Source organism: Siphateles boraxobius, unplaced genomic scaffold (assembly GCF_051911475.1).
Source record: "Siphateles boraxobius isolate OS27281-9 unplaced genomic scaffold, OSU_SipBor_1 6, whole genome shotgun sequence".
NCBI lineage: Eukaryota > Metazoa > Chordata > Actinopteri > Cypriniformes > Leuciscidae > Siphateles > Siphateles boraxobius.
In genome coordinates, this window is record NW_027509186.1 from 804,331 (window position 1) to 828,548 (window position 24,218).

At 42.5% G+C, this 24,218-nt stretch overlaps 12 non-coding genes across 12 annotated transcripts; 7 read left to right on the forward strand and 5 right to left on the reverse strand.

Moving 5' to 3' along the window:
- Positions 1-943: 943 nt before the first annotated feature.
- trnad-guc (transfer RNA aspartic acid (anticodon GUC)) lies at positions 944-1,015 on the forward strand. The gene has a single exon. It is a non-coding gene; the product is annotated as a tRNA-Asp (tRNA).
- A 226-nt stretch (positions 1,016-1,241) lies between these two features.
- Positions 1,242-1,313, reverse strand: trnag-ucc (transfer RNA glycine (anticodon UCC)). The gene has a single exon. It is a non-coding gene; the product is annotated as a tRNA-Gly (tRNA).
- A 2,265-nt stretch (positions 1,314-3,578) lies between these two features.
- Positions 3,579-3,650, forward strand: trnad-guc (transfer RNA aspartic acid (anticodon GUC)). Its single transcript has one exon. It is a non-coding gene; the product is annotated as a tRNA-Asp (tRNA).
- Positions 3,651-4,288: 638 nt separating this feature from the next.
- trnad-guc (transfer RNA aspartic acid (anticodon GUC)) lies at positions 4,289-4,360 on the forward strand. The gene has a single exon. It is a non-coding gene; the product is annotated as a tRNA-Asp (tRNA).
- A 638-nt stretch (positions 4,361-4,998) lies between these two features.
- Positions 4,999-5,070, forward strand: trnad-guc (transfer RNA aspartic acid (anticodon GUC)). The gene has a single exon. It is a non-coding gene; the product is annotated as a tRNA-Asp (tRNA).
- A 226-nt stretch (positions 5,071-5,296) lies between these two features.
- Positions 5,297-5,368, reverse strand: trnag-ucc (transfer RNA glycine (anticodon UCC)). The gene has a single exon. It is a non-coding gene; the product is annotated as a tRNA-Gly (tRNA).
- Positions 5,369-6,005: 637 nt separating this feature from the next.
- On the reverse strand, positions 6,006-6,077 carry trnag-ucc (transfer RNA glycine (anticodon UCC)). Its single transcript has one exon. It is a non-coding gene; the product is annotated as a tRNA-Gly (tRNA).
- A 340-nt stretch (positions 6,078-6,417) lies between these two features.
- Positions 6,418-6,489, forward strand: trnad-guc (transfer RNA aspartic acid (anticodon GUC)). Its single transcript has one exon. It is a non-coding gene; the product is annotated as a tRNA-Asp (tRNA).
- A 1,145-nt stretch (positions 6,490-7,634) lies between these two features.
- trnad-guc (transfer RNA aspartic acid (anticodon GUC)) lies at positions 7,635-7,706 on the forward strand. Its single transcript has one exon. It is a non-coding gene; the product is annotated as a tRNA-Asp (tRNA).
- A 226-nt stretch (positions 7,707-7,932) lies between these two features.
- On the reverse strand, positions 7,933-8,004 carry trnag-ucc (transfer RNA glycine (anticodon UCC)). Its single transcript has one exon. It is a non-coding gene; the product is annotated as a tRNA-Gly (tRNA).
- Positions 8,005-8,334: 330 nt separating this feature from the next.
- trnad-guc (transfer RNA aspartic acid (anticodon GUC)) lies at positions 8,335-8,406 on the forward strand. Its single transcript has one exon. It is a non-coding gene; the product is annotated as a tRNA-Asp (tRNA).
- A 226-nt stretch (positions 8,407-8,632) lies between these two features.
- trnag-ucc (transfer RNA glycine (anticodon UCC)) lies at positions 8,633-8,704 on the reverse strand. The gene has a single exon. It is a non-coding gene; the product is annotated as a tRNA-Gly (tRNA).
- Positions 8,705-24,218: the final 15,514 nt, after the last annotated feature.

The following is a 24,218-nucleotide window of genomic DNA, read 5'->3' on the forward strand; positions in this document are numbered from 1 at the left end:
AAGGTCTTTAATTTACAAATGTGATGCGTTGGCCGGGAATCGAACCCGGTCACCTGCTTGGAAGGCAGCTATGCTCACCACAATACCACCAACACAGGCCTTTGAATGTAGACTGGAAGCCCGGTTGTGCGGTCAGCAAGAATTTTCGCAATACATTATCAGCTGGCAGGTGCAGATGAACTGAAACTCTCTTTGTTTGGACCTGGCACTTAAAAAAATTGCATGAACTTATTGACCTGACCTACCAGGCACTGTAGTGATCTTTTTCTTTGTAGAAAAGTTAGAAGCTCAGACCAGGAGACAGTGGAAGTTTTCCAAGCAGAAGTTCTTTATTGCTTGTCGGTAGCTGCAGTCATTCCAACATCGTCTAACTAAGGGAACTTTACATTGTAGTTTATATACATTTCAAGGGGGAGGGATTACATTGTGAGGAACAAAGCATTAAATGAGCTGAAACATGAGAACAGAACGGTGCAGGACTTCTCGCACTGAGATAAGAACTCCAAGACAAATGGTCTCAGTAATAAAATGGCAGGATTTCAAACTTGCTCAGCATGCCTCTTCACCCGGTAAAACAATGAGAACAGGAAAAGCCTAGCCTTCTCGTACTGAGATGGGACAGTCAGGAATATCCTGCTGGGAACCCCTACCATTTGCAGAGATTTCCTGGTCTCATCATTTATAAACTTTCTCAATATAAAATACTATTGTATTGGAAATCTAAATTAAACATTTAAATAAAATTTGTAATCCTACAGCACCATATTTATAAACAAGGTCTCTAATTTAATAATGTAACACGTTTTATACAGACACTTCATATTTAAACGGTATTAGATTATTTTTTGGATTCACTGGCTTCTGTGAAGCGTTGAGCTAAAATGACGCATGACGCCGTTCCTGGAAGCCGCGCTGATCGGATACAACTACCTGTCTCTGCAACTTCTCGTTAGTATAGTGGAAAGCATCTCCGCCTGTCACGCGGAAGACCGGGGTTCGATTCCCCGACGGGGAGATCCAGTCCTTTACTGCTGCCAAAAGACCTTAACAAATGTTTTGCTCCAGCAAACAAGTTACAGGAGAAGTTGGCAAGGGGCCACCGACGACTGTTTTAAAGACAGCTTGAGAAAAATGCAATGCGTTGGCCGGGAATCGAACGCATACAGCAAGAATGGACAGACCCAGGAATCTAACCCATAGCAAGAATGCTCGTAGTCAAGGTCTTTAATTTACAAATGTGATGCGTTGGCCGGGAATCGAACCCAGGTCAACTGCTTGGAAGGCAGCTATGCTCCCCACTATACCACCAACGCAAGACTGTTGGATGTAGACTGGAAGCCCTGTTCTGCGGTCAGCAATAATTTTTGCAATACTTTAGCAGCTGGCAGGTGCAGATGAACTGAAACTCTCTTTGTTTGGACCCGGCACTTAAAAAAATTGCATGAACTTATTGACCTGACCTACCAGGCACCATATTAAAAAACAAGGTCTCTAATTTAATAATGTAACACGTTTTATACAGACACTTCATATTTAAACGGTATTAGATTATTTTTTGCATTCACTGGCTTCTGTGAAGCGTTGAGCTAAAATGACGCATGACGCCGTTCCTGCAAGCCGCGCTGATCGGATACAACTACCTGTCTCTGCAACTCCTTGTTAGTATAGTGGAAAGTATCTCCGCCTGTCACGCGGAGACTGGGGTTCGATTCCCTGACGGGGAGATTCAGTCCTTTACTGCTGCCAAAAGACCTTAACAAATGTTTTGCTCCAGCAAACAAGTTACAGGGAAGTTGGCAAGGGGCCCGGACGACTGTTTTAAAGACAGCTTGAGAAAAATGCAATGCGTTGGCCGGGAATCGAACCCATACAGCAAGAATGGACAGACCCAGGAATCTAACCCATAGCAAGAATGCTCGTAATCAAGATCTTTAATTTACAAATGTGATGCGTTGGCCGGGAATCGAACCCGGTCACCTGCTTGGAAGGCAGCTATGCTCACCACTATACCACCAACGCAGGCCTTTGAACGTAGACTGGAAGCCCGGTTGTGCGGTCAGCAAGAATTTTCGCAATACATTAGCAGCTGGCAGGTGCAGATGAACTGAAACTCTCTTTGTTTGGACCTGGCACTTAAAAAAATTGCATGAACTTATTGACCTGACCTACCAGGCACTGTAGTGATCTTTTTCTTTGTAGAAAAGTTAGAAGCTCAGACCAGGAGACAGTGGAAGTTTTCCAAGCAGAAGTTCTTTATTGTTTGTCGGTAGCTGCAGTCATTCCAACATCGTCTAACTAAGGGAACTTTACATTGTAGTTTATATACATTTCAAGGGGGAGGGATTACATTGTGAGGAACAAAGCATGTAAATGAGCTGAAACATGAGAACAGAACAGTGCAGGACTTCTCGCACTGAGATAAGAACTCCAAGACAAATGGTCTCAGTAATAAAATAGCAGGTGTTCAAACTTGCTCAGCATGACTCTTCACCCGGTAAAACAATGAGAACAGGAAAAGCCTAGCCTTCTCGCACTTAGATGGGACAGTCAGGAATATCCTGCTGGGAACCCCTACCGTTTGCAGAGATTTCCTGGTCTCATCATTTATAAACTTTCTCAATATAAAATACTATTGTATTGGAAATCTAAATTAAACATTTAAATAAAATTTGTAATCCTACAACACCATATTAAAAAACAAGGTCTCTAATTTAATAATGTAACACGTTTTATACAGACACTTCATATTTAAACGGTATTAGATTATTTTTTTGATTCACTGGCTTCTGTGAAGCGTTGAGCTAAAATGACGCATGACGCCGTTCCTGGAAGCCGCGCTGATCGGATACAACTACCTGTCTCTGCAACTCCTCGTTAGTATAGTGGAAAGTATCTCCGCCTGTCACGCTGAAGACCGGGGTTCGATTCCCCGACGGGGAGATCCAGTCCTTTACTGCTGCCAAAAGACCTTAACAAATGTTTTGCTCCAGCAAACAAGTTACAGGAGAAGTTGGCAAGGGGCCACCAACGACTGTTTTAAAGACAGCTTGAGAAAAATCCAATGCGTTGGCCGGGAATCGAACGCATACAGCAAGAATGGACAGACCCAGGAATCGAACCCATAGCAAGAATGCTCGTAATCAAGGTCTTTAAGTTACAAATGTGATGCGTTGCCCGGGAATCGAACCCGGCTCAACTGCTTGGAAGGCAGCTATGCTCACCACTATACCACCAACACAAGACTGTTGGATGTAGACTGGAAGCCCTCTTCTGCGGTCAGCAAGAATGTTCGCAATATATTAGCAGCTGGCAGGTGCAGATGAATTGAAACTCTCTTTGTTTGGACCTGGCACTTAAAAAAATTGCATGAACTTATTGACCTGACCTACCAGGCACCATATTAAAAAAAAGGGTCTCTAATTTAATAATGTAACACGTTTTATACAGACACTTCATATTTAAACGGTATTAGATTCTTTTTTGGATTCACAGGCTTCTGTGAAGCGTTGAGCTAAAATGACGCATGACGCCGTTCCTGGAAGCCGCGCTTATCGGATACAACTACCTGTCTCTGCAACTTCTCGTTAGTATAGTGGAAAGTATCTCCGCCTGTCACGCGGAAGACCGGGGTTCGATTCCCCGACGGGGAGATCCAGTCCTTTACTGCTGCCAAAAGACCTTAACAAATGTTTTGCTCCAGCAAACAAGTTACAGGAGAAGTTGGCAAGGGGCCACCGACGACTGTTTTAAAGACAGCTTGAGAAAAATGCAATGCGTTGGCCGGGAATCCAACGCATACAGCAAGAATGGACAGACCCAGGAATCTAACCCATAGCAAGAATGCTCGTAGTCAAGGTCTTTAATTTACAAATGTGATGCGTTGGCCGGGAATCGAACCCAGGTCAACTTCTTGGAAGGCAGCTATGCTCCCCACTATACCACCAACGCAAGACTGTTGGACGTAGACTGGAAGCCCTGTTCTGTGGTCAGCAATAATTTTTGCAATACTTTAGCAGCTGGCAGGTGCAGATGAACTGAAACTCTCTTTGTTTGGACCTGGCACTTAAAAAAATTGCATGAACTTATTGACCTGACCTACTAGGCACCATATTAAAAAAAAGGGTCTCTAATTTAATAATGTAACACGTTTTATACAGACACTTCATATTTAAACGGTATTAGATTATTTTTTGGATTCACTGGCTTCTGTGAAGCGTTGAGCTAAAATGACGCATGACGCTGTTCCTGGAAGCCGCGCTGATCGGATACAACTACCTGTCTCTCCAACTCCTCGTTAGTATAGTGGAAAGTATCTCCGCCTGTCACGCGGAAGACCGGGGTTCGATTCCCCGACGGGGAGATCCAGTCCTTTACTGCTGCCAAAAGACCTTAACAAATGTTTTGCTCCAGCAAACAAGTTACAGGAGAAGTTGGCAAGGGGTCACCGACGACTGTTTTAAAGACAGCTTGAGAAAAATGCAATGCGTTGGCCGGGAATCGAACGCATACAGCAAGAATGGACAGACCCAGGAATCGAACCCATAGCAAGAATGCTCGTAATCAAGGTCTTTAATTTACAAATGTGATGCGTTGGCAGGGAATCGAACCCGGCTCAACTGCTTGGAAGGCAGCTATGCTCACCACTATACCACCAACACAAGACTGTTGGATGCAGACTGGAAGCCCTCTTCTTCGGTCAGCAAGTATGTTCGCAATATATTAGCAGCTGGCAGGTGCAGATGAATTGAAACTCTCTTTGTTTGGACCTGGCACTTAAAAAAATTGCATGAACTTATTGACCTGACCTACCAGGCACCATATTAAAAAAAAGTGTCTCTAATTTAATAATGTAACACGTTTTATACAGACACTTCATATTTAAACGGTATTAGATTATTTTTTGGATTCACTGGCTTCTGTGAAGCGTTGAGCTAAAATGACGCATGACGCCGTTCCTGGAAGCGGGGCTGATCGGATATAACTACCTGTCTCTGCAACTCCTCGTTAGTATAGTGGAAAGTATCTCCGCCTGTCACGCGGAAGACCGGGGTTCGATTCCCCGACGGGGAGATCCAGTCCTTTACTGCTGCCAAAAGACCTTAACAAATGTTTTGCTCCAGCAAACAAGTTACAGGAGAAGTTGGCAAGGGGCCACCGACGACTGTTTTAAAGACAGCTTGAGAAAAATGCAATGCGTTGGCCGGGAATCGAACGCATACAGCAAGAATGGACAGACCCAGGAATCGAACCCATAGCAAGAATGCTCGTAATCAAGGTCTTTAATTTACAAATGTGATGCGTTGGCCGGGAATCGAACCCGGGTCAACTGCTTGGAAGGCAGCTATGCTCACCACTATACCACCAACACAAGTCTGTTGGATGTAGACTGGAAGCCATCTTCTGCGGTCAGCAAGAATGTTCGCAATATATTAGCAGCTGGCAGGTGCAGATGAATTGAAACTCTCTTTGTTTGGACCTGGCACTTAAAAAAATTGCATGAACTTATTGACCTGACCTACCAGGCACCATATTAAAAAAAAGGGTCTCTAATTTAATAATGTAACACGTTTTATACAGACACTTCATATTTAAACGGTATTAGATTATTTTTTGGATTCACTGGCTTCTGTGAAGCGTTGAGCTAAAATGACGCATGACGCCGTTCCTGGAAGCCGCGCTGATCGGATACAACTACCTGTCTCTGCAACTCCTCGTTAGTATAGTGGAAAGTGTCTCCGCCTGTCACGCGGAAGACTGGGGTTCGATTCCCCGACGGGGAGATCCAGTCCTTTACTGCTGCCAAAAGACCTTAACAAATGTTTTGCTCCAGCAAACAATTACAGGAGAAGTTGGCAAGGGGCCGCCAACGACTGTTTTAAAGACAGCTTGAGAAAAATGCAATGCGTTGGCCGGGAATCGAACGCATACAGCAAGAATGGACAGACCCAGGAATCGAACCCATAGCAAGAATGCTCGTAATCAAGGTCTTTAATTTACAAATGTTATGCGTTGGCCGGGAATCGAACCCGGCTCAACTGCTTGGAAGGCAGCTATGCTCACCACTATACCACCAACACAAGACTGTTGGATGTACACTGGAAGCCCTCTTCTGCGGTCAGCAAGAATGTTCGCAATATATTAGCAGCTGGCAGGTGCAGATGAATTGAAACTCTCTTTGTTTGGACCTGGCACTTAAAAAAATTGCATGAACTTATTGACCTGACCTACCAGGCACCATATTAAAAAAAAGGGTCTCTAATTTAATAATGTAACACGTTTTATACAGACACTTCATATTTAAACGGTATTAGATTATTTTTTGGATTCACTGGCTTCTGTGAAGCGTTGAGCTAAAATGACGCATGACGCCGTTCCTGGAAGCCGCGCTGATCGGATACAACTACCTGTCTCTGCAACTCTTCGTTAGTATAGTGGAAAGTATCTCCGCCTGTCACGCGGAAGACCGGGGTTCGATTCCCCGACGGGGAGATCCAGTCCTTTACTGCTGCCAAAAGACCTTAACAAATGTTTTGCTCCAGCAAACAAGTTACAGGAGAAGTTGGCAAGGGGCCACCGACGACTGTTTTAAAGACAGCTTGAGAAAAATGCAATGCGTTGGCCGGGAATCGAACGCATACAGCAAGAATGGACAGACCCAGGAATCTAACCCATAGCAAGAATGCTCGTAATCAAGGTCTTTAATTTACAAATGTGATGCGTTGACCGGGAATCAAACCCGGTCACCTGCTTGGAAGGCAGCTATGCTCACCACAATACCACCAACACAGGCCTTTGAACGTAGACTGGAAGCCCGGTTGTGCGGTCAGCAAGAATTTTCGCAATACATTATCAGCTGGCAGGTGCAGATGAACTGAAACTCTCTTTGTTTGGACCTGGCACTTAACAAAATTGCATGAACTTATTGACCTGACCTACCAGGCACTGTAGTGATCTTTTTCTTTGTAGAAAAGTTAGAAGCTCAGACCAGGAGACAATGGAAGTTTTCCTAGCAGAAGTTCTTTATTGCTTGTCGGTAGCTGCAGTCATTCCAACATCGTCTAACTAAGGGAACTTTACATTGTAGTTTATATACATTTCAAGGGGGAGGGATTACATTGTGAGGAACAAAGCATTAAATGAGCTGAAACATGAGAACAGAATGGTGCAGGACTTCTCGCACTGAGATAAGAACTCCAAGACAAATGGTCTCAGTAATAAAATGGCAGGATTTCAAACTTGCTCAGCATGCCTCTTCACCCGGTAAAACAATGAGAACAGGAAAAGCCTAGCCTTCTCGTACTGAGATGGGACAGTCAGGAATATCCTGCTGGGAACCCCTACCATTTGCAGAGATTTCCTGGTCTCATCATTTATAAACTTTCTCAATATAAAATACTATTGTATTGGAAATCTAAATTAAACATTTAAATAAAATTTGTAATCCTACAGCACCATATTTATAAACAAGGTCTCTAATTTAATAATGTAACACGTTTTATACAGACACTTCATATTTAAACGGTATTAGATTATTTTTTGGATTCACTGGCTTCTGTGAAGCGTTGAGCTAAAATGACGCATGACGCCGTTCCTGGAAGCCGCGCTGATCGGATACAACTACCTGTCTCTGCAACTTCTCGTTAGTATAGTGGAAAGCATCTCCGCCTGTCACGCGGAAGACCGGGGTTCGATTCCCCGACGGGGAGATCCAGTCCTTTACTGCTGCCAAAAGACCTTAACAAATGTTTTGCTCCAGCAAACAAGTTACAGGAGAAGTTGGCAAGGGGCCACCGACGACTGTTTTAAAGACAGCTTGAGAAAAATGCAATGCGTTGGCCGGGAATCGAACGCATACAGCAAGAATGGACAGACCCAGGAATCTAACCCATAGCAAGAACGCTCGTAGTCAAGGTCTTTAATTTACAAATGTGATGCGTTGGCCGGGAATCGAACCCAGGTCAACTGCTTGGAAGGCAGCTATGTTCCCCACTATACCACCAACGCAAGACTGTTGGATGTAGACTGGAAGCCCTGTTCTGCCGGTCAGCAATAATTTTTGCAATACTTTAGCAGCTGGCAGGTGCAGATGAACTGAAACTCTCTTTGTTTGGACCTGGCACTTAAAAAAATTGCATGAACTTATTGACCTGACCTACCAGGCACCATATTAAAAAACAAGGTCTCTAATTTAATAATGTAACACGTTTTATACAGACACTTCATATTTAAACGGTATTAGATTATTTTTTGCATTCACTGGCTTCTGTGAAGCGTTGAGCTAAAATGACGCATGACAAGCCGCGCTGATCGGATACAACTACCTGTCTCTGCAACTCCTCGTTAGTATAGTGGAAAGTATCTCCGCCTGTCACGCGGAAGACCGGGGTTCGATTCCCTGACGGGGAGATCCAGTCCTTTACTGCTGCCAAAAGACCTTAACAAATGTTTTGCTCCAGCAAACAAGTTACAGGAGAAGTTGGCAAGGGGCCACCGACGACTGTTTTAAAGACAGCTTGAGAAAAATGCAATGCGTTGGCCGGGAATCGAACCCATACAGACAGAATGGACAGACCCAGGAATCGAACCCATAGCAAGAATGCTCGTAATCAAGGTCTGTAATTTACAAATGTGATGCATTGGCCGGGAATCGAACCCGGGTCAACTGCTTGGAAGGCAGCTATGCTCACCACTATACCACCAACGCAAGACTGTTGGATGTAGGCTGGAAGCCCTCTTGTGCGGTCAGCAAGAATTTTCGCAATACATTAGCATTCACTGGCTTCTGTGAAGCGTTGAGCTAAAATGACGCATGACGCCGTTCCTGCAAGCCGCACTGATCGGATACAACTACCTGTCTCTGCAACTCCTTGCTAGTATAGTGGAAAGTATCTCCGCCTGTCGCGCGGAGACTGGGGTTCGATTCCCCGACGGGGATATTCAGTCCTTTACTGCTGCCAAAAGACCTTAACAAAAGTTTTGCTCCAGAAAACAAGTTACAGGGAAGTTGGCAAGGGGCCCGGACGACTGTTTTAAAGACAGCTTGAGAAAAATGCAATGCGTTGGCCGGGAATCGAACCCATACAGCCAGAATGGACAGACCCAGGAATCTAACCCATAGCAAGAATGCTTGTAATCAAGGTCTTTAATTTACAAATGTGATGCGTTGGCCGGGAATCGAACGCGGGTCAACTGCTTGGAAGGCAGCTATGCTCACCACTATACCACCTACGCGAGGTGGTATAGTGGTGGTAAAAAAATTGCATGAACTTATTGACCTGACCTACCAGGCACCATATTAAAAAAAGGGTCTCTAATTTAATAATGTAACACGTTTTATACAGACACTTCATATTTAAACAGTATTAGATTATTTTTTGGATTCACTGGCTTCTGTGAAGCGTTGAGCTAAAATGACGCATGAAGCCGTTCCAGGAAGTGCCGCCTATCGGGGACAACTACCTGTCTCTGCAACTCCTCGTTAGTATAGTGGAAAGTATCTCCTCCTGTCACGCGGAAGACCGGGGTTCGATTCCCTGACGGGGAGATCCAGTCCTTTACTGCTGCCAAAAGACCTTAACAAATGTTTTGCTCCAGCAAACAAGTTACAGGAGAAGTTGGCAAGGGGCCTCTCACAACTGTTTTAAAGACAGCTTGAGAAAAATGCAATGCGTTGGCCGGGAATCGAACGCACACAGCAAGAATGGACTGCCCCAGGAATCGAACCCATAGCAAGAATGCTCGTAATCAAGGTCTTTAATTTACAAATGTGATGCGTTGGCCGGGAATCGAACCCGGGTAAACTGCTTGGAAGGAAGCTATGCTCACCACTATACCACCAACGCAAGACTGTTGGATGTAGACTGGAAGCCCTGTTCTGCGGTCAGCAATAATTTTCGCAATACTTTAGCAGCTGGCAGGTGCAGATGAACTGAAACTCTCTTTGTTTGGACCTGGCACTTAAAAAAATTGCATGAACTTATTGACCTGACCTACCAGGCACCATATTAAAAAAAGGGTCTCTAATTTAATAATGTAACACTTTTTATACAGACACTTCATATTTAAACGGTATTAGATTATTTTTTGCATTCACTGGCTTCTGTGAAGCGTTGAGCTAAAATGACGCATGACGCTGTTCCTGGAAGCCGCGCTGATCGGATACAACTACCTGTCTCTGCAACTCCTTGTTAGTATAGTGGAAAGTATCTCCGCCTATCACACGGAGACTGGGGTTCGATTCCCCGACGGGGAGATCCAGTCCTTTACTGCTGCCAAAAGACCTTAACAAATGTTTTGCTTCAGCAAACAAGTTGCAGGAGAAGTTGGCAAGGGGCCTCGGACGACTGTTTTAAAGACAGCTTGAGAAAAATGCAATGCGTTGGCCGGGAATCGAACGCATACAGCAAGAATGGACAGACCCAGGAATCGAACCCATAGCAAGAATGCTCGTAATCAAGGTCTTTAATTTACAAATGTGATGCGTTGGCCGGGAATCGAACCAAGGTCAACTGCTTGGAAGGCAGCTATGCTCACCACTATACGACCAACGCAAGACTGTTGGATGTAGACTGGAAGCCCTGTTCTGCGGTCAGCAATAATTTTCGCAATACATTAGCAGCTGGCAGGTGGAGATGAACTGAAACTCTCTTTGTTTTGACCTGGCACTTAAAAAAATTGCATGAACTTATTGACCTGACCTACCAGGCACCATATTAAAAAACAAGGTCTCTAATTTAATAATGTAACACGTTTTATACAGACACTTCATATTTAAACGGTATTAGATTATTTTTTGCAATCACTGGCTTATGTGAAGCGTTGAGCTAAAATGACGCATGAAGCCGTTCCTGGAAGCCGCGCTGATCGGTTACAACTACCTGTCTCTGCAACTCCTTGTTAGTATAGTGGCAAGTATCTCCGCCTGTCACGCGGAGACTGGGTTTCGATTCCCCGACGGGGAGATCCAGTCCTTTACTGCTGCCAAAAGACCTTAACAGGAATCGAACCCATAACAAGAATGCTCATAATCAAGGTCTTTAATTTACAAATGTGATGCGTTGGCCGGGAATCGAACCCGATCACCTGCTTGGAAGGCAGCTATGCTCACCACAATACCACCAACGCAGGCCTTTGAACGTAGACTGGAAGCCCAGTTGTGCGGTCAGCAAGAATTTTCGCAATACATTAGCAGCTGGCAGGTGCAGATGAACTGAAACTCTCTTTGTTTGGACCTGGCACTTAAAAAAATTGCATGAACTTATTGACCTGACCTACCAGGCACTGTAGTGATCTTTTTCTTTGTAGAAAAGTTAGAAGCTCAGACCAGGAGACGGTGGAACTTTACATTGTAGTTTATATACATTTCAAGGGGGAGGGATTACATTGTGAGGAACAAAGCATGTAAATGAGCTGAAACATGAGAACAGAACGGTGCAGGACTTCTCGCACTGAGATAAGAACTCCAAGACAAATGGTCTCAGTAATAAAATAGCAGGTGTTCAAACTTGCTCAGCATGACTCTTCACCCGGTAAAACAATGAGAACAGGAAAAGCCTAGCCTTCTCGCACTGAGATGGGACAGTCAGGAATATCCTGCTGGGAACCCCTACCGTTTGCAGATATTTCCTGGTCTCATCATTTATAAACTTTCTCAATATAAAATACTATTGTATTGGAAATCTAAATTAAACATTTAAATAAAATTTGTAATCCTACATTTCCCCCTTTGAGAGTTCTAAATAACTCTCACAAAATACAAATTTAAACACTTAAACAAACATGCAATTTTAGGGTCCGTGACGTCCCTACGGGTAATAATCTTCAGTCATCTGGTGTAATTTGCTGAAAGATCAAGAATGTCTTGTTGGCCCACCATGTTTGCGCACAAGTGAGTCCTGGAATGCAGTCATCTTCAGATGTGACATGCACACTTTCTTTCCAGCAAACAAGGCATTTGTGACATATTCATCAGCTCTAAGAATATGTTGTTTCTGGAGTCCGGACTTTGTGCGATCTTCATGATGTGTAGTAGTAGGACAATCTTGATCATGTCGATGGATGATTGAAGGTTTCGTATGTGAGTCTCTGCGTTGTGTATTTTTTTTTCTTTCGTGATAGTAGGTTCGGCAGTGGGTCTAGTTGTTTTCTGGAGGTTGTGGCTTCATACGCAGGTGAGGAGGTTGATGCGTATGGGTCTCGGGACAGTCATCAGTGGTGTCTGCACAGAGTAAGAAAGAAAAAACAAAAGACAGTAGAGCAGTATTTGTTCAAACACTAGGATTGTGAACTTTTTCTGAGTCTGCTAGACAGTGGAGCAGTATTTGTTCAAACACTAGGGTTGTAAACTTTTCTGAGTCAGCTTTTGTTGTTTCCTCTTTCCCTATTTCTTAAACCTTTGACACCTAAGGAACAGTGAGGTAAGGATGGACTAGGATAGGGCCTATGAGGGAAGTCTTCACCCCAGGGTTAACCCCCGAAGCCTGTTGCGTTGGGTACTTCCCGGGGCTCCTCACTGGTTCCGTGTCCTAACCTATCCCTGTAGGTGGGGGAACAACCTTACAGTGTGTACAATGAGTCCAGGTTTTCCTTCCCTGACACAATACTGCAGCTGCTGTAATCAACATCACTTGATGTGGCCCATGCCACTTTGGTTCTAATGGAGGAAACGTTTTTGTACAGATCAATTATTGATTCAGGAGGCATAATTTTCTTCTGTGCTGCACTACCTGAACAAATTTGTACAGTTGCATAGAAACAAGCCTGTTTAGCTGCCATATCAGCAAGATAATTATCTTTAGCTTCCGTAGTATTAGTTGTGAGATGTGCTTTCACTTTGATCACTGCTAATTTCTTTGGAAGTTTCATGGAAAACATTAGATCTTTCACTAATTCAGCATGCTTAATGGGGGATCCAGCAGAAGTTAGAAACTGTCTGGTTTGCCAAATGACACCAAAATCATGAATTACCCCAAAAGCATATCTGGAATCTGTGTAGATATTAGCAACTGATCCTGAAGCTAGCGTGCATGCTCTTGTTGGGGCTACTAGTTCTGCAGCTTGAGCTGAAAAATGATCTGGAAGACGTCCTGAAGCTAACACTTCCGTGATGGACGTTACTGCATAACCTGCTCGTCTGTAGTAATTTCTCCTTCATCCTCTAACAAAACTTCAGTCATAGCAGACATCGTACATGAGGACGGATTCGTGACAGGTGCAAGCTGTAAGACAATATTCGGCATTATTGTGGACAGTGCATGATGGCTTTTTTTACGTTTACAGTCTGACCTAACACTATTAATGATGAAAGGCCTGTGCTGTAAAATAACATTTAAGGCTGTGAGTCTACTTTAACCAGTGTCCCCCAAAGGAGAAACTGAGATAGTTACTTTCCTTTTGTTCTATTAAACAAAAACAGAAGTCTTTTATCTCTGTTGTAAGTTAGTAGGGAAATTAAGCACTCACAGCCCAACTGGTTAACAACTAAAACAGCCGCCCAACGAGCTTAATGACGAGGGGAGTGGCTGCTTCAGAGGAGCCAGCAGGCTGAGCAGAAGCTGAGTTACATTGTTAGTTTCTCTAACATTCTTTTTGTTTTTTCTACACTCTTTTCCCCAATGTCCATGTTTACCACAATAATAACAACTGCTGCCTTCTCTCTTAGGACATTTGCGTTTCTGTTGCTTCTCTGCGTTGACCTTAAAGGATGCTGCTGCAATTTTCACTCTTGCCTTGACATCAGAGTTTCTTTCCCAAGTAACTAAACTGTCCAAGTTGTTTTGCAGGGTTCTAGTGACCCATGTGACATTTAAGAAATGCAATGCATTTCTATGCTCTGACAAAAGACCATCACACCATGTGCGAGCTAAGGGGCCATTATCATTTAACACCTTCTCTGAAGTGTCCGCTATACCACTGTATGCAGCAGCTGACTGACAAAATATTTCTGTGTACTGACTAACAGTTTCATTCTTCTTCTGTACACAACTAGTTATCTTTGACCAGTCCACTTTTGGTCCAACAATGCTTTTTAACGCTCTCATAACTATCTCTCAAGTCATCTTTTCTAGCATTTTGAAACTCAAAATAGTTTACAGAATTTTCAAAATCACTGAATTCTGACTGTTGCTTTTGTGTTTTCCCGCTTTATTTTCTCTTCAGGTGCTGATTGTAGACACCTGAAGTTTTGCTGTTTTTCTTTTCACTTTATTTTTGTTATAGGTAATTAAGAAGATTAAAATTTAGTTAGGATAGTTTTGTTTATTATTTTTGCTCCCTCCTGAAGCTTTTATTCCCTTTTTTCCCTGTTTTAATGAATTACGCTTCAGTTTTACCTTTGGTTGGCAATATTCTTTCTTGAGCTGGGGCTGGACATGAGAAGTTCCCCATGGTCTCTCTCATCTCTTTGTTACATTTTCCCTTAACACCAAAAACAGGAAACTGAGGCTGCAATTCACATCAGCTCAATAAAACCTAAGAATAGAAGATTGGAAAAACGTTGCCTGGTCTGCTAGTCTCAATTTCTCCTGCAACATTTAGATGGGTCTCCTGCAAAAACTTGAAAGCATAGATTCATCCTGCCTTGTATCAATGGTTTAGGCTGTGGTGTGAGGGAAACTGGTTTCTTGAACACGAAAATGAGTTCACTAAACTCGAATGGCCCCCAAAGTCACCAGATCTCAATCCGAAAGAGCCCTTTTGGCATGTGCTGAAACGGAAGATTAGCATCTTGGATATGCAGTTGACAAATCAGCAACTGTGTGATGCAATCATGTCAATATGGACCAAAATCTCTGAGGAATGTTTCCAGCATCTTGTTGAATCTATGCAACAAAGGATTAAGTTCTGAAGGAAAAAACATGTCTAACCTAGTACTAGCAAAGTGTACTTATTGAATGGCCAGTGAGAACAACTCCCTGTTGTTTTCTGACTCATATACACTGTATTATCTAATAAAGGCACAACACATATTAAAGTGTTCTAATTTTGTAAGGACAGCACTCACTTTTGCACCACTATGAATGTGGGTGTCTGATCGACGAGTTCCCTGTCTGATGAAGTGAGCCGGAGTCTCTTCCAGGTGGAGCAGAGATCTCTTTGGTCATGCACACATATAATCATTTCATCATAGAATATTTTTTTTAATCTTTTAGCTAAGGATTATGAGTTTGAGTATGTTTTGAACTTTGATGTTATTCACTATAAATCTTCATAGAAATATATTAATTGAATTTTATAAATACTCACTGTGCTCGTCACACGTGGAGTCTAGATCCATTCTGAGAGCCCGGTTTGATGATTTGGTACAAGGTAAATAAATGGGCCTGTGTAGAAAGTTATAAGATGTAAAGCATTAATTGGCCATACAGAACTCCAAGGAAGTCTGCTTGTTAAGCCATGACATATGGAATACTGTTTTTGGTCCAAGACTTTACTCCGTTTCAACTGAGAATACCATCTCAACAGCTGTTTATAAGCCTTATTTATTTACTTATAGCAAACATTTAAGATAAAAACAAAACACTCAAAAAAATGATGTGTTGGCTTTACTAAACTTTTTTATGTAAAAAGGTTCCACCGGTTCCACATAACTGGGTTTTGTTAAACAAACATACTTTGTTTAACGAATAACTTCAACATCATGAAAGTCATTTTAAGCGGCCCAATTAAACTCTGAGCTGGGTGTTAAATGAACACTGGAGCAGTGTTGAAGTTAATGAGATAATTAAGTGAATAATTGATTGATGATTGAGCATTATTGAAGACACCTGATGTTAACAAGCAGAATCACTGAAGGAGAAAACCGGAATTTCAGGTCACCAATATGGTTATCAGTGTTTGTTTTAGTTGGGCTCTTGACCCCCACATTATTAACTTTATATTTTGTCTGGCTGCTGTATCTGAGTTACAATAGCCAGATAATCAAATAGAAAATGTGATCTGTAGATGTTGGTTGTGTTTTAACATAATCATTATATCACAATCATTTGACCTGAATCACTGAACTCATACAGAAGCCAAATTCTGAGTTAAGTTTACCTTATGGATTATCGCAGCACTGCCATTGTAGAGCAACTATAAGTTACATGAACAAATTATGTTTGTTTAACGAAACCCAGTAATGTGGAACCGGTGGAACCTTTTTACATAAAAAAGTTTAGTAAAGCCAATACATCATTTTTTTGACTGCAGAATAGGTTTGCAAGCATCTAAATATATATCCAAGGAATGGGTAGTTGAATCTTACCTTGCCATCAAAGATATCGTAATGTTTTCTCTCATCCTAACCAGAGCAATGTCGTAATCATAAAACTCCTTTACATTTTTGTCCTTAAGGCCTCTCAAATTAAACAGTGGATGAAGAATCAACTCCATAGCTTTAACTTCACCAATACCTTTGTAAGAGAATTGAAGCAAAGTATAGTTTGTATAAAAAAGTATAATCAATGTAGTTTAGCGTCTGTGCATGACAGGATACAATCAACATAAATTCACAATTATATATATATTTTTTTTATTTAAACTTTCTTCGATTTGGCTTTGATTTTTTAGCGGACTTATAAGAGATACTCTCTGAGTAGCATGAGTCACCTTGAATTATTCCATAACATTGTTGACTAAAGCAACAATTCTTACCATGGTGAACTGTTATGTCATCAGCACTGGCAAATGATACAGATTCATCTGTATTCACCTTTATAAAGCAGTGTGCAGCTGTCAATACCATGCTCTTAGTCACTAGACAAGCAGTGTGCATCTGTCAATACCATGCTCTTAGTCACTAGACTCCCTTTGCATTTTTCAGCTCTCTGGATGACAAAAAAAGTAAAATATGATCTACCATCTGAAAGCAGTGCTTTTATAGAAGTCTTTATCTCAAGTTTTATTAAATCATTAAACTCTTGATATAAATTTACTAACCCAGCAAACATTGACATGCCAGGGTCTGGTGTAAGTGGTCTTCTCTTGCTCGTCTTGGTCATCTTGCTCTTGTGCCAATCCACACTTAGTCACAACACAATCCAAACACAAACACGTCTATGAAACATAAATGCACACAACTGGTAAAACTAAGAAAAAAAGGCTGTATTTTTTTGAAACCTTGGATCAGGGCTTGCACAACCACACTGCTACACAAAACACACCCACAGGTAAATAATGTATGATGAACTGGCTTGCTTACACTACCTACAGTTGTGGTCAGAATTATTGGCATCCCTGGTGAATATGATCAAATATGGCTGTAAATTTAAATCTGCATTGTTTATCCTTTTGATCTTTCATTTAAAAATCTAACCGTTCATTGTAGGAAAATAATTGAAATCACACTATGAAGTAAATGATTTTCTCCAAAACAAGTTGGCCATCATTTTTGGCAATTTTTAATTGTTGCCAATAAACCTTTTTATTTTATATAACATCCTTGTGCCAAGATAACAGCTCTGAGTTTCCTCCTATAGCTCGGAGAACAACTGACAAAAGATCAGAGACTGTTCCTCCATAGAGAATCTCTTCGACCTATAATTGACCAATGTCTAGGACCTCCAGCAAAAAATAGGCCCTCAAGATTAAAGATCCAGCAGTATATTTAACCGTGGACATGGGGTACTGTTTATTCCTGTTTTCCCCAAACCCATCTGGTGGCTTTGCTGCCAAAAAGCTCTTTTTTTTACACTGTAAAAAACTGGCAGCTGTGGTTGCCAGTATTTTACCGTAGAAAATATGGTGGCAACCTTTTATGTTTTATGGGGCTTAAATTTACGGGCAAAAAAAAAAAACACAATGTAAAAAAAACTGTGAAATTTATGGTAGAAAAACGTCAGGGTTGGTTGCCAGCATTTTACCGTAAAAAAATATGGTAGAATCCTTACTTTGGACGAAAAACAAAACAAAAAAACATCAGCAGGACTTAACTCTCTGATGGTCTTCAAAAAAAAAATCACACTCGTGGTCTTCGGGGTCTATTTGACCCCAGACAACAACATTTAATTTTGTAACCGAACAATATTTTTTTTTTAACAAATATAATTTTACTCGGTTCATTAATGTTTTTACTCAACATTTGTGCAGTTTTTGTAGAATTTATGATTTTTAAAAAATTTCTATAAATAAATAAATAAATATTTAATTAAATAGGATTTTTACAAAAAAAACAGCATTTTATGTTAAATAAACTTTATAAAAGACCCAGATTTCTAACTTTCATTCCTGGGGATACCATGGATAATTTTACAAGGTTTAATGTAAGATTTTTGCCCATTTTTTGGAAAATACAGATTAAAATTTGTAATAAATCACTTTAACCACTAGATGGCTATAGAGCTCCATTATATGCTATTTGCTATTTGAATTACTGAAAGATATAGTTTCTAAAGTTGGATTCAGTTGGATTCATATCTAAATATTATAAAATCACAATTATAACAAAAATAAAATAATTTTTGTCAAAATTTTGCATTTTTTGTACTGAAAAAACACAGCACACACAAAAACAACCACAACAGTGAAGTGCCAAACCTGCAGACAGGGTTGGAGCAAACACAGGGTGTGTGTGTGTGTACATTTTATTTTTATTTTTATGTGTACAGTGTCACCAATTTATTTTTGAGGTGGTTCTTCATTTTGTATGATTTTATTTGACAAATTATAAGACTTATAGCCTTACAAAGGTATTTCTGTGTGTGTGTGTCTGTGTGTGTGTGTGTGTGTGTGTGTGTGTGTGTGTGTGTGTGTGTGTGTGTGTGTGTGTGTGTGTGTGTGTGTGTGTGTGTGTGTGTGTGTGTGTGTGTGTGTGTGTTGCGCACGCACATTTTCAATGCGTCTAAGTGTTACCAATTTATTTTTTCTGGTGGTTCTGCATTTTAGATTATTTTATTTTACAAATGATAAGAGAACAGTTTTTATAGTCTGTATGTATTCCTGTATAAATGTATTCCTCTTTATGTGTGTGTTTGTGTGTGTGTGTATGCCTGTGGTGAGCATGATAATTTTGGATTGTGGATGTTTTTTGCATTGTTGGAAGTGTGCCACTTTATTTCTGTCATTTCTGTCTATGTGTTCTACGTTGTTTCTGATTTTGATGATGTTATTTTGTTTATTTTGATTGCGGGGTCCAATAGACCCCGAAGACCACGAGTGTGACTATTTTTGTCACGCCAACATAAAAACAGATATCATAAAAAAATTTGTTGTAGATCTAGAAAGTGTTGAGAGCCGTAGAAAGTTTCAAACCATTTGGACAAAGAGAACATTTTTTTTAATTTGAGCAAAAGTCATTTGGGGTCCAATAGACCCCGAAGACCATCATAGGGTTAAATGTGTGGTTAAAAAAAACATCATATGTGGTTCCCAGTACTTTACCAAAAAGAATATAGTAGTAACTCTTTAGTTTCCACAGGACAACCCTTATATTTCATTAAATGATAAACGTCATCATTCACTTTCACTAGAGTATTAAAATCTGCTTTATATCTTAATATTATACTGATAACCACCATAATAATGCAGGCTGTAAAAAAAAACACATGATGATTCAAAGTTCATCACCATTTGACACAAGCTGAGGCACATGTTAATATAAAGAAGGTGCAGAGTGTGACACACAAATACAAAACACAATCATGTTGATACACACATGACTCCAAAAAAATGCCATTAATATCCATTAAACAATATATAATGTAATACAAACCCCAAATGTACATAACTAATAACAAAACCCAAGAAGGAACATGATTAATTAAAACCAATAACATCAAATGTGAAGTGTCACTCAAGGGAATTTAGGCAATGTCAATTTAGAGAAACAACAAGAACAGAAAAAAGAGAAGCGACGAGCAGAAACAAAATAACTACTTCAGCCACAGCCTTAGATCAACTGAAGATAACAAACATTAAATCTCTGAAGATCTCAGCAGTGGAGGATTAAACAACTCCACAAACAGTATTACCAGCTTCACTTATTACTAACCAGACTGACTTTATTTCTGTCATACATCTATAGTTCTGTTTGAGAATTAACAGAGGTTTAGATGTTGATGATTTATTTTATTTCAACCCAAGAGAGAGACTAGGGGGCTTTTACACTGGGCTCGTTTGCTGCGGTCCGAAGCCGAGCGCGATTGTTCCCGGCGCCCCCCGCAATGTTGGTCTGGTTTCACACTCAACTTGATTCTATCGAACTCTGGTGCGATTGCGTCACCTTACGTCATTGCAAACGTGCACGGTGCATGATAGAAAACACCACGGGAGGCTGCCAAGATGGCGCTCTTACTATACGTGCTTTGAGGAGCTTCGCAAATTCAAACTAATAATTCGATTTGTAGTGCGGTAAGAAAGACCGTCTATCTTTCTTTTGGTGCATAGGATATTGTTTCTACGAATATAATGATTGAAAATGGGAAAATCTGAAAAAAGAAAGAACAAGAACATGAGCCAAGCCAAAGTTAATCCTGCTAAAGCTACACCGACAAAACAGCAAGTTTCAAACAAACTTTTGAGTGACAATTTGCATGATTACTTCGAGTCAGAGGTGGATTGTGTCGATATTATGCCTGCTGAAGTAGATTTCCCTCCTCTCCCCGAAACGTCATGTAAGTCTCCTGTTATAAAACAGTGGAAGATTGAGAACATTGATGCAGCTAATGTCCTCTCACAACTCAAAGAACGTATCGGTTACCTAACGTAACCTCGGTTCTCTCTTAAAGAGGGAACGAGTATTGTGTAAGTTAGCTTACGCTACGGGAGAGATTCATCTTTTCGAGATATTGAAGCCAAAAAATTATCCTTAATTTTGTATCCATTGTCAACGCAGTGCAGCAGCTAGCAGACCTAGAGCAGGCTGTCTAGCGTGCTCATAGGCTGCCCTGCGGGAACTGCAGCAGCCTACCACTGAGCCCGACGTGATGTCACGTCCAGTGAAGGGTGCCCGCGCCTTCACAGGTTCAAAGCCCGCCAGTATGGGCATGGCTTAGCGTATATAAGCAGGGCTCGTAGGCTGATTCCCTGGTTTCCATCGACTGAAGCGAAAACGCTCGTGGCGTGAGCACGGCATGTTACATAAGACTCATTCCCTCTTCTAGAGAGAACCGAGGGTTACGTTAGGTAACCGGTACGTTCTCTTACGAGAGGTACTCTCGTATTGCATAAGTTAGCTTACGCTACGGGAACCCTTTGTCAACGCCGTGCGCGCCAAGCATCCACAATGTGTCCCAGGGTTTTCCGGGGAACCCAGATAAGTGGGAAATAAGGCGGCCAGCAACGTGGGCCAGCACTTGTACATAAGCACTCATAGGGAATACAGAGCGGCGTCGCCGGTCTGTATAAGCATATAGCATATACCCAATAGTGCAGCTCAACCAGAAGAGCTATTATACGTGAGAGTAGCCTGCACACGAACATATCTGGACAGAACGTACCACTCACTTAAACTGACAGAAGTTTTGCCTGCAGAGCGGGAACTTCTAGGTTATAAAACCTGACAAAGGTGGACGGGGAGGCCCAGCCCGCCGCGACACATATGTTGTGAATAGAAATTCTGCTTGACCATGCCCACGATGAGGCCATGCCTCTGGTGGAATGAGCCCTGATGCCCAGGGGGCATTGCAGACCTGTCGAAGTGTAAGCGACTGCTATAGCGTACACATTCCATCTGGATAGGCTTTGTTTCAAGGCAGCGAGACCCTTGGTGCGCCCACCAAACGAAACGAAAAGCTGCTCCGAGAGCCTGAAAGGGGCGGAGCGCGCAGTGTAAACCCTCAGCGCCCTGACTGGACTGAATGTCGCTCCCGTTATCAGATGAAGGCAGAGCCGATAGAGAAATGACCTGCGCACTGAAGGGAGTGCCAATCACTTTAGGAACATAGCCGTGTCTAGGTTTGAGGATGACTTTTGAGTCATTTGGCCCGAACTCGAGACACGCGGCGCTGACAGACAGCGCGTGTAAGTCCCCCACACGTTTCACTGATGACAGGGCTGTCAGAAAAACGTTTTTGAGTGATAGGTACTTTAACTCCACGGAGTCTAGTGGTTCAAAGGGGTAAGCTTTCAGGGCCTCGAGGACCAACGAAAGATCCCACATAGGAACCGACGGGGGGTGCGGAGGGTTCATCCTTCTGGCTCCTCTAAGGAAGCGGATGACAAGCTCGTTTTTTTCCTAGTGACCGTCCGCGTGTCGACTCAGCGTACGCTGCAACGGCCGCCACATAGACTTTGAGTGTGGATGGGGACCTCCCCTTATCCAACAGCTCTTGTAGGAAACTGAGCAGCCACGAGACCCCACACGTCCGTGGGTCCAGGTTTTTGTCGGTGCACCATTTGGAGACCACAGACCATTTAGACGCGCAAAGCTTTCTAGTAGAGGGATCTCTAGACTGCGTGATCGTGTTCATCACTCCTTCTGGCATGGCAGCGGGTACCCGTTGATCACCTATGCTTGCAGAGACCAGCGCTCTGGATGGGGATGCCAGATCAAGCCGCGAGCTGGCGAGAGGAGATCCGTTCTCACCAGAATCGGCCAGGGGGCTGTTAGTGACAGCCGCGTCAGCTCCGGGAACCAAATCTGATTCTCCCAGCGCGGGGCTATGAGGAGCACCGAGTGGCGCGTTTCCCTGATTATCTTGATTACCTGCGGTAGCAGAGAGATCGGAGGGAAGGCATACAGAGGGCGGCTGGCCCAGACTTGGGCCAAAGACCGGTCTGCCCTCGAGGAGCGCACCCCAACCTGAGTTGGACGCATCTGTCGAGATGACCTTTCGGTACGAAACCGCTCCCATCATCACACCCCGCTGATACCAGTCGGCTGTTAACCAGGGCTGCAGAGCCGTAATACAGGTCTGAGTCACTCTGATTTGTTCGCAGCCAGCAGCCCAAGCTCGGCGAGACACACGAGCATTGAGCCAGCGTTGGAGCGGACGCATGCGCAGTAAGCCCAGCTGAAGCACTGCTGCAGCTGAGGCCATACAGCCCAGGATCCTCTGGAATGTCTTCAGAGGGATGATGCTGCCCTTCTGGAAAGTGCGCTGTGCCAATAAACGAGCCGTCATGGCCACAGAGTCCAGTTCTATTCCTAGAAAGGAAATTGACTGACTGCCTGCTCTAGGTCTGCTAGCTGCTGCCCTGCGTTGACAATGGATTCAAAAATTAAGGATAATTTTTTGGCTTCAATATCTCGAAAAGATTAATCTTTCCCGTAGCGTAAGCTAACTTACGCAATACGAGAGAACCTCTCTAAAGAGAACTCTCGTTCCCAATTAATAGTCGATCTGATGCCCTGGAAAGAATGGTGGCGGAGAATGCACGAGCGATCGCGAGTATGAAAGAGACCGCTAACGAAAACCCCAAACAGATAGCCGACGTGAAGACAGCTGTTGAGTTTGTATGTGCCGAAGTTAATGATGTTAAAATCCAGCTCGGTGTTATACAGAAACAAGTGAAGAAGATTGAGGTGAAATCATCTTAGCATGAACAACGTTTATCTCATCTCAAAGGATACACACGTCGTTGGAATCTGAGAATCTATGGGATCCCTAAAAAAGGAGAGGGAGGATGTTCGGGAGAGGGTTATCCAGGTCTGTCAGCAGCTTTTACCAGAAGCATAGGACAAACTTCAACACACTGTCAATTCTGTACATCGACTTGGGTGTAAACAAGGGAGCAACTACAAACCTTGAGGGATCATCTTTCAGTTTACCGCGCACTTCTACCGTGATGCCATTTGGCGGGCTGCGAAGGACTCTCCTTTTCTCAGGAATAACAACTTAAAGTTGTCTGAGGATCTGTCCCCGACAGATAGAGAAAAGAGGAACAAACTATGGCCTCTCGTGGACAAATCACGGCGGGACAACAAGCGGGCATACACAAAAATACATAGCAATTAACCTTAACATATGCACAAGAGAAAAACAATATGTCCTTGGACGTAACATATGGGATGAAGATCCAGAGAGTTGCAAGGATCTCTGAGCGACTTCGTTGTCACTTTTGCCTTGTGACATGTTGCTCCATCATGCTGGAAAATGCACGGATCATCACCAAATTGCTCCTGAGTCATTGGGAGAAGTTTCTCTTGCAGGACCTTTTGATACCATTCTTAATTAAGCAGCATTTTTGGGCAGAATTGTGAGAGCGCCCACTCCCAGAGATGTGAGAGGACAGAACATGAATGGCCTCAGGATGTTTCGCTGTTGGAACGACACGGGACTCATGGTAGCGTTCACCTTTTC